Source organism: Carassius gibelio, chromosome B15 (genome assembly GCF_023724105.1).
Source record: "Carassius gibelio isolate Cgi1373 ecotype wild population from Czech Republic chromosome B15, carGib1.2-hapl.c, whole genome shotgun sequence".
Classification (NCBI taxonomy): Eukaryota; Metazoa; Chordata; class Actinopteri; order Cypriniformes; family Cyprinidae; genus Carassius; species Carassius gibelio.
The window spans coordinates 3,926,133-3,939,881 of NC_068410.1; the positions used below are offsets into that span (position 1 = coordinate 3,926,133).

At 34.3% G+C, this 13,749-nt stretch overlaps 1 protein-coding gene across 3 annotated transcripts in view; it reads right to left on the bottom strand.

Annotated features, from left to right (window-relative positions):
- The window catches only part of LOC127972937 (rho guanine nucleotide exchange factor TIAM1), a 70,551-nt gene that overhangs the window by 46,018 nt on the left and 10,784 nt on the right, over positions 1–13,749 (bottom strand). The window contains exon 1 of one of the 3 annotated variants that reach the window (XM_052576946.1): positions 8,221–8,463. The exons of 1 other annotated variant lie outside the window; for it this stretch is intronic. The gene's annotated coding sequence lies outside the window, so the exon portion shown is untranslated. Of the gene's footprint in view, positions 1–8,220; positions 8,464–13,749 lie in introns of those variants that run through there. One more of the 3 variants, XM_052576944.1, reaches the window with a different exon arrangement.

A 13,749-nucleotide genomic window follows, 5' to 3' on the forward strand; every position in this document is an offset into this window, starting at 1 on the left:
AAAATATAACTGCACTGTAATTTTCTGCTAATACATTATCCATTCATTTTACAGACATTTCCATTAACTCTAAAACACCATGCAATGCAGTCCAACATTCAAAATATAGGTAAAACACCTGTTAAAAAAATCAATCAATCAATCAATATGGAAAATTACTAATACAGTACATTGTGCCGTTTTTACAGATTTATTTCAGAGTGTGAAAAAAATATGTAAACGATAAAAAAAACGTATAAATAATGCATGATTTTGGTAAAACTTAAAAAAAATTGAAATGCTGCCTTGAAGTTGCTAAAACTAAAATAAAAATAAACGAAAACTAAACAGACAATTTAAAGATCTAACAAAAATATAGGCAATTTAAGTAACAAAATTCTTAAAACGTAAACTAAAATTTAAAAAAAAAAGTAAATATGTAAGTTAAAAATATTAATAAATACTATGATACTGCATAAATAATACTAAAATAACCCAGCTTCTATTGGTGGGGGTTTGGGGGGACCACGCCCCCAAACGCACACCATTGGCTAAGTAATGGCAAACATTAAAAACATAACTGACATTACCAAAAACAACTGCAGTAAAATGAGATAATAAATATCTCAAAGTGACCCCCTGAATTATAATTTTACACTAATCCTTACTGCGTATCCACAGTAACTGGTCGTAGACTTCACTATCCACTAAACCTTTTGATGCTCCCAAAATTGCCCCTGAATTTCCTGAGTTCCTCTGAGTCAGAGCAAATGCAGCATCCTGCCCTAATCTAGCGGCTTTGAAGCCCATGAACGACGTGCTGATCAGCACCTCCTCAGGGACATCTGCCCCGTGATTCAATAGGTGGAAGGACTGTGTGGACCTGAGACCCGACAACACCCAACAACTTAGGAAGTACAACACTACTCTTTGCTTACGCTCAAACACAGTTTTGGCCTGAGGAAATGATAATCTAGTTTACTTTACTTTTTAGGGACACTTCAAATTATTTTCAGTAACTGAAAAAGCTGAAATGAAAGTTTATGTTAAATAAACAATTTGGAATTAAAAAAGATAAATGTTGCCTTGGCAATTAACACTTAAATCACTATAACTTAAACTAAACTAAACAAATTATGCTTAATTCAAATATTGAAAAAAGGGTAGAGTTAAAATACATAGCTACATAACTACATAACAGCAAATCTGAAAAGTCCTGCTTTAAATGAAGTTTAAATATAATTAAATCTAAATAGTAATTTAAAAAACTTACAAAAGGAAAACTAAAAATGTTTCTTTGGCAACTAAATAGATTTAATATACTAAATCTGATTCTCAGGGAACACGTGTTAGGTAAAAAAAAATTATAGCCTGAATGCACTGTAAGTCGCTTTGCATAAAAGTGTCTGCTAAATACAAATGTGCACTTGCATAACCAGCAAAAGTAAATCTAAAGAATATCAAAAAAACAATTATCTGCAATTGAAACAAAGCTAAAATAAATAAAAAATAGAGATATTAGATGAAAAACTTGAAAGAAAATGTAAAATGTTGGAAAACTGAAATGAAAACTAAGAAAATAATAATAATTTTAGGGACAAAAATACTATGTAGTTAGCTAAAGCAAAGCTAAAATGTTAATATCTGTGTTTTATGATTGCCATCATTACTAATAAGACTAATAAGTTAAGATAAATATTCACAAAACAAGTCTGTTATATTTAGTAAAGCACACAAGACTTAGCACTTAACGACATCTATGTTCCGGCACGCTAGGGTCAACCAACCAGTCCACGCTGTTTACTTGAGCCTTTAGGAAGCAAACAAAAGAAGATTCTCAAGCACAGTGGAAGAGTGAGGTCACATGACCTTTAAGACAATCTGCATGTGAAAACATCGCTCTGTGTCTATTAGCATTAGGAATAATTACTGTAAGGACTTAACGGCTCTGTGCAACATGTTTGCACATGAAATGGGCCACAGTGTGATGTTTTTGACTTGTCAGAGACTAATACCAAAGAGGGAGGGGCAAGCTACTAGACTAAGATTATCGCATTACCATGATACTTTGATATTTTCAATATTAAACATTGGTACCAAATCATTATTATTACTATAGTGGTGAAACTATGATAAAGTGATTATGATAAAGTTTCAGTGGACTCGATTATACTGGAGTAATTTAACCTATAAGCAGCTGGGTCAACATGTTTTAATTCATACACATGTTCCTGGCAAAAGTGATGTCATTTACAAATGTTGGTTCAGATGTTTTCTGCACTTCCACCTGTTGTTTCTGGAGAGTGTGTGAAGTATAAACACCTCTGGAGAGCCGTCAGATGAGCACGTCTGCATCGGTTCACACCAGACTGAACGTGTCAAGCATAAACAAGGCTTTGCAATGCCTCGGTTTGCTACACTGGTTTGAAGCGCTCCAAGCTTTCTTAAGGAAACAGTGTTTACAATGTGCAGTGCTTTTGTAAACATTAAAAACATTATGGATTGTGTTGAAGTTACTAGGAGTTGCCTACTGTGTTTATTATGGCTGTTGGTTTCACATCTTCATTTGGTGTGATTAACTGGAAAAAATAGGATGTTAAAATAATTAATGCATTTAAAGCATATTCTTGTCACAATACAGTATTGTTTCAATTTTGCAAATGAAAACAAGTCCAAACAAAGTCACAGCAGTGATTTTTTACTAAATAAATCAAGGGAGCCAATTAATCAATGATCTATTCATAAAGACACTTGCTTCGTTTCTGAATGAATCAACTGTTTGAACAAATCAGATGAATGCATGACTCAATGACGCTTTTATCCAAGCTCAAATGAAAGTTTTAGTTTCATATTCTGAGCATCATTTCATTTTTTTAATCAATCAAATTGAAATGTATCTTTTCAATATCCAATTTAAATAATAAATAAAACCCATTACTGTCAAAGCATTATTTATGCAATTCTAATCCCACTGTAAATGCAATGCAACCTGTGTAACTATAACTAAATGCCACTTAATGCTCAGACACTGAAAACAAAATTGCCACATTGTAAGTTTAAAATGTAATAAATTACATGTCGATTCAAAATGCTTTTCTCATTTAACACAATTATTATAAATTATCTTTCAGGGGTAATAATTTTGGGAAATAACCCAAATTAATGTGTTATTTCATTTTTTTAATCTAATTAATTTAATTAAGTGGCAATCAATTTAAAGAAATTAATCAGCACATCATTTAATTAATTAGATTAATGAATTTTAATCACTTGGCAGCCCTAGTTTTTATATTTAAATTCTTCTTTTATGATCTCAAAGTAAACACTAATAAATTAGCACATTTACACACTAAATCCAAACCAACAAACAGCATTTTCTCGATCACAGTGAGGTGATTAAAGCTCATCGGAGGACAGACCAACAAACTTTTCCGGTTCAGAGAAGTATTTTCTGAAGGACAAGTGATGACATGTGTTGCTCTGATTACCTGAGCCCCGTGTGATACAGCGAGAACAGATTAACCAAATCCAGTTTCCAGAAAATCTCTCCTGCACATTATCTGAGTTTTTCCCCTGTGGAAGCCTCCGCCGAACCCTGGGGTCTCTCCTCCCGCCCCTCGTCCCCGTGCCGTGCAGCCGAGCGTAGCCAGATGGGATTCAGACACACATGACTACACAAAGCTGCGTTGAAATGAGTTTACTCGCTCTGAGCTCCGATCACAGGCCTTTAATTTCCACCCGGCTCCAGTACAATAACGCCCCTGTTTCCCTCTCTGTGCCACGATGGAGCAGGAAGATCAAGAACAAACTAACCGTGTGCACAGGTCTGTCGACCTAAACCACCTGTCTAGCGGTTTGACATCCACTTTATAACAGCTGCCCTCAACCACAGAAATAACAACCCTTCAATTAAATCACTCATCAAAACACAGGGCGGAACCGGGAAGAATGGTGTTTTTGATGCATTCTGGGTAAATGGAATTATAGGCCACATTACGAGGAACAGGAAGCCAGTGAGACAAAACCAAGTGAGCTGCTTACCAAGACAGTATTTTAAGTTAGTATACATCATCAAAATAAAAGCTATAGCCAGATCATCATATGCATGCTTCGTGGAGAAGGCAATCCCATAATGCAGTACACAGAGAAAACTCATTTTTCCAATATAATATCAGAGTAAGAGAAATGTTAACTATAAATATAACTGGGATGCAACAAACATTTATTTTGATAATCGATTAATCTAAAGATTCCTAGAAGGATTAATCAACTAATCATTGATTATTTTACTGATTAATCAGTAGAATTTGATTGATTATTCAGTTATACGTAATAAATAAAAGATAGTCTAATCACTTCAGCTTTGAGAAATTATAAATTATAAACATGTAATTATCCGTAGTCAAGTCTCCAGTGTGGAAAACTATTGACTAATAAGTGAATTCCATTTTTTTATTATAATTTGTGTATTAAAAAAATAATACATTTATAAAGAAATATATAAAATATAACATAAAATTATAAATAATAAAATAAACAAGTCTGGTGTCTTCACAAAACAGTGACAAATAAATTAATTTAATATTTGTATTCAAAATAAAAAACAATGTGTTTATATAAAAGCATATATAAAAATTCATTATATTCAAAAAATCCTATGAAAATAATAGAATAATAAACACTATTGGAATCTCTAGTGTAGTTATACATAAAAATCTATTTATTGTTCAAATAAATTCATTTCAAATTGCTATTTATAACAATGCATTTACAAAAAATTTACGAATTAATTAATTTTAAACTGCTATTCATAATATTAATGGGCGCGCTTAAAAATATATATATATATATTCAATTAAATTCTAAATAATAAAATAATGGAATAAACTGTAAAGTCTCTAGTACATAAAAAAATTAATACATTTCATATAATAATATATTTTATATTTATAATGAAAACAATATATTTATAGAAAAGTATATAAAAACTAGTAAATAAAGTAATAACTAACTTTAGAAATCAGTCACTTACAGTTTTTTTTAATTTGCATTAAGATGCTCTTAAGATGCTAAGACCTGGGTTATGAAACAAAACTAAACCACAGCATCTTGACATGAAGGTTGAGAGGCACACAGATAAAAGGGATTCCCCGTGTTTAAACACTACCGTACAATCACAGCTGCTAGTGTGAGCACATCACTCCATCCTGTTGACAGGGAAGTATTCCTGCTATGGACTGGAAGTCATAAAACTCTGAAGAATCTGTTTGGAAAACAATGCATATGTGCAAGATGAGATACCATCTCACTCTAACGACAGGTTTGATTCTCTCTAACCCCCAAAACCAATCCAGGAGAGTTAATTAACAACGCTGATACAGGAAAAGCAACCCCGAGGCAATGACCACATCAAAGCACAATGAAAGTGATCTATATTTATGAAAATCATGTTCTAGCCTCGTTTTTAATTATCAAAGTCAGTGTGTCCCGCGAGTAAAGAAGGAAACTATTTCAATCAATTACTTTCAAGGGAAGAAAAAAGCTTGGCTCGGTATTAAACCCGTTTAGTTCTTCACTCGAGCAGAACTAAATAACAATTAAACCTTTGTTGGCTTGATTGCTGGTTCCCATATGAAGATTATGAAAACTAAACTGCACTACGGTCAAAACAAAGCATTAGTTCCTCAAAGCTGATTTTGTTTCTGCATTTTTTTCAGAAATGAGCCTGTTAAGTGCAAATATTTGCCCCAGGAACTGGTATTTAGAGGCATTTTTACCTTCAAAAGGGAATGTTGAATAGCTACACACTAATGATTTATGTAAAAGACTTTAACCGAATCAATAAACTGACATAAATCTTACATTTGAACACTTATGGCTTAAATATACAATCAAATAAACATAAAAAGTAGCTTATTACATTCAAAATTTCATGGCAGGTTCCCATTGTGATGCTATTGGGGCATGTTGTCACATACATTTATTTTGTTTTCAATGACTGTGAATCTAATCTTCTGATCAATAACAGTGAAACTGTATATCAGAAACAGAATTTGGGAAATAAAACCTATAAACTGGTGGAAAAATGTTTTCATTCCATATGAAATGTTAAACAACAAGAATTGGCCAAACAGATTCTATTGTGATCCTGTTGGGGCATGTTGTCACAAAGGGTCACTGAGTTTTAATTCAACTGTGAAGTGTGAATATAAACTCCTGATCAATAATGGTGAAAAGTGTCTTTCAGAATCAGATTTTTACAAATAAACCAAGAAACTAAAAAGTAAAAAGTGTGACAACTAGCCCCGGTCTCCTGTACATTAAATGTTCGACAAGAACAACTGTCAATTGGGACGCATTGTCACAAAAGATCAACTTTTGAATGAATTGTGAATCTATACTCCTGATCAATAATGGTGAAACAGTTAAAACATACCAAGAAACTAACATAATGAGACAACTAGCCCCGGTCTCCTCTAAAAGAAATATTAAATAGCAATAATTTGCAAAAGGGACCTTTTTGACACCAAATCTGACCTTGCTTGTGACTCAACTGGCTTTAAGTTTTCCCAGTGTTCTCTACTGGCTCTCGTATGATGCAATGCACTTCACAGCTGCGTCCACCAGCGCTGACCTCCTGTCCTGCCTGACTGCGGATGGCTGATTCATTTCCATCTGTATACCAGCAGATGAGAGATTCCTTCTGTCTTTCTGCCTTTCCTTTTCTCAGGCCATTCAGAGTGAATAAATTCAGCCCGTCTAAAGTCCTTCACACCAGGACACGCTCAGAGGGGATTCTCCTTGACTCTGACCGACTCACACATTTGCAATTCATCATCTTCCTCACACAGCTACACAATAGCAGCAGCACAGGAGCTTTGTCATTCTAACGACACACGCATGGACAGTTTACGGCGTCTGACACCCGCAGAAAGCCTGTGTTTGCATGTCATTAACTACCAGTTCAATTAGCATTTAAGACCACGGGTGGAAGACATTAACAATGTTTTAAATTGGCTTTGTTCGTTCAGGGTGTACCTTTTGATATGCAACAGGCAATTGGAAAAGCAGCATTATTAAGACATGCAACTTTGCTAAAGGCAAAATAAAACTTATTTTGCAAACCACAATCCAAATGCCACACATGCAAACTATATCTCCAGCCAAACAAACTTTATTGGAATTTTTGTCATCATTTGAATCCAAATAGGAATTCCAGAGTAGAATTCCAACAACCAACAAGTAGATCTTAAGAATAAATAATTCACAAAATGACTATTAAGGATCCAGTGTCAATGTAGAAACTCACAAAAGAATTCAAAGCAAATCTTTCAGGGGTTTTAAAACTCCTGCATCTTTCTTTAAACTTTAGTAGAAAGACATTATTAAAATAATAAACTACTTGATATGCAATTTGACTTAACCGGTCTCACATTACTTTTATGGTTTTTCCCAAATACTGGATAAGGAAATTAAAGTATATTTTATAGACTATTTTATATAGATAATTTGCACTGAATTTCTTTCACTGAAATATTTTATGATTATTTTAAAACACTAAAGAATTTTGGAAAAATGAACTAAAAAAAAACATTTTAAAATACATATTTTTTTTATTAACAAAATTAATTCAAATATATAATCAATATAAAAAAGAAAAGTGAAATGAATTATATTTCCAGGTTGTGACTGTGGGGGACCCTGACACTAAAAGAATTTAACAACAATGAAGGGAACATTTTACCCAAATGCAATCTTATGCAATTCTTTTATGATTTATTGCAAATGATGACTCAAATTCCAACAGGAGTATTATGACTACAGATATATCAGCTATACATGACACCTCAGTGACAACAAACCTAAAGTAGAGATGTATAAATGTATTAAACCATTAAAAGTGACCAACATGCTTTGCACATCCACAAAGAAGACGTTAAGATCTGTGTTCAGTATACAATAACCATCAATAAAAATGTAAACGTAATGGTTACTAATGTTTTGCCGATGCAAACCCTTGTTTATTATGTCAATAAGCTTCTTTGAATGTTCAGATAGAACAAGTCAAAGAGAGACTGCGCGTTCAGATGTGGGAAATCCTTTTTATCTGTTTTCTCTGCCTCTCGATAGATATCCAGAGTCTTTGAAGCCGTGAAACTGCAGCAAGTCCTCTACCGAAAAGCATCAACATAGAAACCCAAAGCCTGCCGCCACACCTCAATAACCGTGCGAATGTCTTACCTTCCCAGGGGGCGATCCTGTGACCCAATGACACGCGTCCTTTCTAAAATCTCATGTTTTCTGCAGCGCCGTCCACATTCCTTCCCCAACTCCACAACATACTGACTCCCACGTGAGTGGACGGGAACTGAGACAGCTTGGGATGGGGGCTGTGTCCGTTCAGCAACCCCCCCCCCCCTCTTCTCCTCCCCTCTCCCACACTCTTTTACCTCCTTCCCCTTCCCCCTTTCCTTCTGTCTCGGAATGAGTGAGATTGGGAGCAGGAATGTGTGTGGTTCTGCTCCTTTTGGTCTGTTTGAACGGCTCTGGTATGACCCTGCCGAGAGCACCAAATTTACACAAGAATTCAAACCCACCTCTCACAAACACAGACTCCGCCCACTTCTCACACCTTTCCCACAGAGCTCCGCCCACCTCAGGGCAAATTATCCCTTTTAAATAAAGTCTGCACCCCACAAAAAGCTGTCTAGGGCAAATTTAACCACAAAATAAAAATAAAAATTATTAATTAGATTTTTTATAAGCTTATTTTATGACCATTTCCCATTACAATATTATTTTTTATAACTATTAAGCACATTTTCCTGCTGTCATTTCTATCATCCGTCTGAACAGCTCTGGGGAGACCCTGGGGAGAGCCTCAAATTTACAAAAGTTTTCAAAACCGCCACTCACAAACACTGACTCCGCCCACTTTTCCACACAGCTCCGCCTAAAGACTGCATCCCACCAAAATAAACAAAAAGTCTATATCTAGGGGACATTTATATATATATATATATATATATATATATATATATATATATATATATATATATATATGCTTATTTTAGGACACCCCTCCCCCCTTTCCATTCATCATTTTTTTCAATGCAATATAATTTTTCTGACAATTATTAACATCATCTTCCTATTCTTATTATCATAATGTGTCTGGGCATTTTAGAAAAAAATTTCCCTTATTATTCTCATTATATATAATTTTTGAAAACGACATTTTAATGCAATATGGCAAAGAGGATATGAGGGGAAATATGTGCTTAATTGTCATTCAGATAATGTCACAATTGCAGTAAATCTATAAATAGGGTCCATTTTATCATGCAAAATATAATTGAGTATTTTTTCTTTCGATTTTGACGTAAAAAATGACCTTAATATGCTTAATTTTCCCTAAAATAATGCCACACTGCGATAAATCTATAAATGCATGCAAAATATGATTTAGTGTTTTTATCTTTTGTGTGTGTGTGTGTGTGTAAAACTATGTCCTAGGCATGTTCAGGCCCTAAACCGGTTTAGTAATATTCACCCATCACAACCTCACTATTATCTTTCCACAAAAAACATCTATCATATGCCACAATACTCGCTTGAAGAGGTTAAATCTTAAATATTTGGACAGAACAGCATGCATATGTGTCTGTGGAGATAGAGGTGTGATTGGTGGGAAGGCAGCAGCGTTGTTGTCATAGCACCAGAGCTGTAGGAGGAGAGAGACACAGACGTCAATGATGACGACCTGAGCGGAATTCATTTTCAACACACACACACACACACACACACACACACACACACCTTGTGTAGGTATTCTGGGATGCCAGGCAGTGGTCACAGTGTTTGGAAGCAGGAAGGTGTTCAGTCTCTCTGATCATGTGATCTGCGAGCTGCTTTACATACATAGCAGCACAGACGCCCGGGGCCAGATTGATGGCAGTGTTGGCTGGATGATATAACCCAGCCTTGGCTCGCTGTGAAGGGGGCAAGACGCTCAAACAGATGAACTGGACTGTACGCAGCTCAGAACACAACCTCCTGTCTAGACGATTGTGATTAAACTGTCTAAAATAAGAACCTCAACACTGCGGTTAGTCTGACGCCGTTTAAAAGTGACTAACATTGCCAGCCAAGGTTGTGACCCCTAATCTGTACAAACTCCACAGCTGGATACTTTCTCCAAAATAGAACAGAGGGAGAGAGAGAGAGAGAGACAGAGAGAGAGAGAGAGAGAGAGAGAGACAGAGAGAGACAGAGAGAGGGAGAGAGAGAGAGAGAGACAGAGAGAGAGAGAGAGAGAGAGAGAGAGAGGGAGAGAGAGAGAGAGAGAGAGAGAGAGAGAGAGAGAGAGAATGAAGGAAGACTGTCTTTAGCATCCTTACTGTAACATATTTAAAAACAATATGAAGTCATATTTGATTTAAATAATTAATATTAAATAAAAATAAGAATACATACTAATAAACCCATGATAATTATAAAAAAGAATAAAAAAATGTTATAATTCCATAATATTGCTAAAAACAATAAAAAAATGGTTAATGGTTAATATGGTTAATAATCCCATAATAGTTAATAACTTTCTCCCAATAAAACAGAGAGAGAAACAGAGATTGAGAAAAGAAGAAGAAAGCTAAAAATTGTAGTAATTGGAGTAATTTAATTAAAATCAGTATGAACTTATGTTTAATTCACTCACAAAAGTTTATAATAACTATAAAAATGAACAATTTCCAAATAATTCTAAAACATAAAAATAAACACAATAACAATGCTATAAAATAATCTAAAATAAAAAATAACAGTAAATGTAAAAAACTTCATATTCAATAATACTAATTAAAAAAATCGTGAAAACTGTCTAATTTATATTTAAATAATTCAAAGAATTAAAATACACATTACAATTTGAATTTCATAATAATTAACATTAAATTAGTAAAAAAGTAAGTACATTACTTTTGCTTTCGCCCTGACATTCAATAATAACTTTTACCTTTCAAACAATTTGCAACTTGTTTGAGAGAAACAAAATTACATTCAAAATCCAATCGAATCCTGATGGATAAAATCAAGTCCTGCCCTACATTATTCCAATTATTCAGTTTCATATGACGCATTATGAAGGTTAGCAATGATGTGTGCAGAAATGCCACACATCAGCTTTAACGAGATGAGTCGGTGTTGTTTTTGTGAGGAGTGAGACAGGCGTCACATGACAGTCTCCCAGCGATGTGAGGAGGAACAGGGTAAACGCAGGTCCGTCTGATCCCACAGGAACGCCAGACGGACCGCCGTGTCTGCTCCGCATGATAAACTCTCAGCTGTTCGCTTCCTAAGAACCTCTCATATTCTGCATCCAATGATTCATTACAGTAGGGGCTGATCTATTATGAAGCAGTTTAGTATTCATGATGCTTCAGATCCTCAGGCCATTTTAATATGGAAATGTTGGGATGTGAAATAATAATTATATAGTATCAGAATTGGAAATGACCTCGGTGACCCCAATTCCAGACAGAAAGTCCTATTGCTGCAGGAGATATTCTTCTTAATAATTCAGTCACACCAAAACTGAAGTGATTAGCATGCTGCAACTAGGGCTGAAACGATTTCTCAAGTAACTCGAGTAACTCGATTACAAAAAATTATCAAGGCAAATTCCTCTGCCTCAAAGCCACTTTTAATTTATTTTAAATCTTACGTCAGGTTCTTTCGCAATGATTTTTTTTTTTAATGTGACGCAACGTGTTTACGTCACCCACAAAGCAGAAGGAGACACAGGAGTCAGCAGTGTTTTGATTTGAGCGTGCGGGCAAACGTAAAGAGAACGTCGTGGGTTGTGTCCATTGCAAGATAGCGCTGGTATACCACAACTAGGGCCCTATGTTTTCACGGAGGGAATCGCGGAATCCAGTCATAAAAACGTAATTTACAGTTTAACGCGGAATGGCACGGAATTTGCCAAATTTTGAATGAATTAATAAAAAATAGATCATTGCACTTGCATCAAATCAGGATATGGACTAATATCTGTAAATATGAAGCCGGAACCGTCTATTTAAATATGAATGCTGCATGTTCTGCATGTCTGTGTTAACGAATGGAGCAGAAGCATCTTCCTTTATCACACACACTGAAGCGCGCGTGACGCTTGCGGTGATTTCAGCGTCTGCTGTCTCACTAAATAAGAGGAGAACACATGAACAACATCTCCAGAACTGCTCTGACAGTCACTTCATGAGCATTTGACCGTTTGATTTGAGTAAAACTAGCGTCACATACACAGAACTGTAAAGGTACGTCAACCTGTCAAAATAAAAGTCTGGTTTAGTTTAGTTATTGCGGGTTAGTACCAAAAAGTTAAGTTTGCTTAATTTTAAATAATTAAAAGTTAAATTAAATTAATGTTTTATGTTTTATGTTTAATGTGCATCTCAGAAAATGCTTTATTTAAAACCCCAACTAAATGGCACTTAAACGCACTTAATTCATGTCAACTTTATTGTCATTGTTCAGAGTACAAGTACAGACTGAGAAACAATGGGTTATAATTAAATGTTTATTTTTGATGTATGCATTGCATTTTATGCATTTAAAAAACACAAATATTTATTTTAATTTTAAGAGATCCAGGAGTCTTATTTTCTCTTGCATAATTAATATTGCACTTTAATTAAGCAAAAACACATTTTATCCGATTTCTCAAATAATCTATGGAATTTTTGGTAGAATACTCGATTACTGAAATATTCGATAGCTACAGTCCTAGCTGCAACCATAAATAATGGCATATTTGACACAATATATTATTCAGAAACAATTAAATTAACACTTTCATTCATGAAAAATTATCAAAATATTTCTAAACATATACAAATTCTTGAGCAGTTAATTAACATATTAGTATTTTTTCTGAATTACATTTTAAAAATATATTCACATAGAAAACGTTTATTTTAAATTGCAATAATAATTAAAAAAATTCCTTGTATATTGGATCAAATAAATACAGGCTTCTAGAGCATTAGACACAAAAATATTTTGTCTTTGCACAGTCCTTACAAGTAAACTAATAAAATAATTTGCTGTCCATATATTCATTTCTTTATTAAGTAGTTGCGTGATAATTGGGATAATGTTTAGTTAGATGACCATTAATGCAAAATAGAGGTTGAGCAACAAACCAACGTAAAAAGGAGGAGGCTGAATTAAATGCTCCTGAATTTCTTCTCATATTTGGGTTTATTCTGCGATAATGACTCACTTACTGTACATTATTCCTGATGTATTTAAGAAAATATCTATTTCACTACAAAAAAAGCATAAAAAACTAAAAGCATAATTCACTAAAAATTAAACACCTCAATTTTCTTCTAAATGAGCAAACTGCATTTCAAACATCACGTTCTATAATGTGTTTTGAATTCACAATGAGTACATGTTGCATTCTCAGCACTGCTAAGGATTCTTTAGCTATAACTACTAGAGAGAAAGTTTGCTAAACTGTCTGTTAATACAGGGCTGTGCAATTAATCGAAATACAGTTTCGATTTCAGCCTCCAACGATTATGAAAACACAAAAATCGAGTTAAATGATTATTGCATCCCCATTCTGCCCTCTAGTGGCGCGCTTTTCCTCCTCTAGAAATAGCCCAATTTCATGTGCAAATCAGTAAAATCATGTAACATGACTTGCAAAATGGGACGAACTTGATTTATTTAAGTGGATTAGATTCATTCATGTTTCTA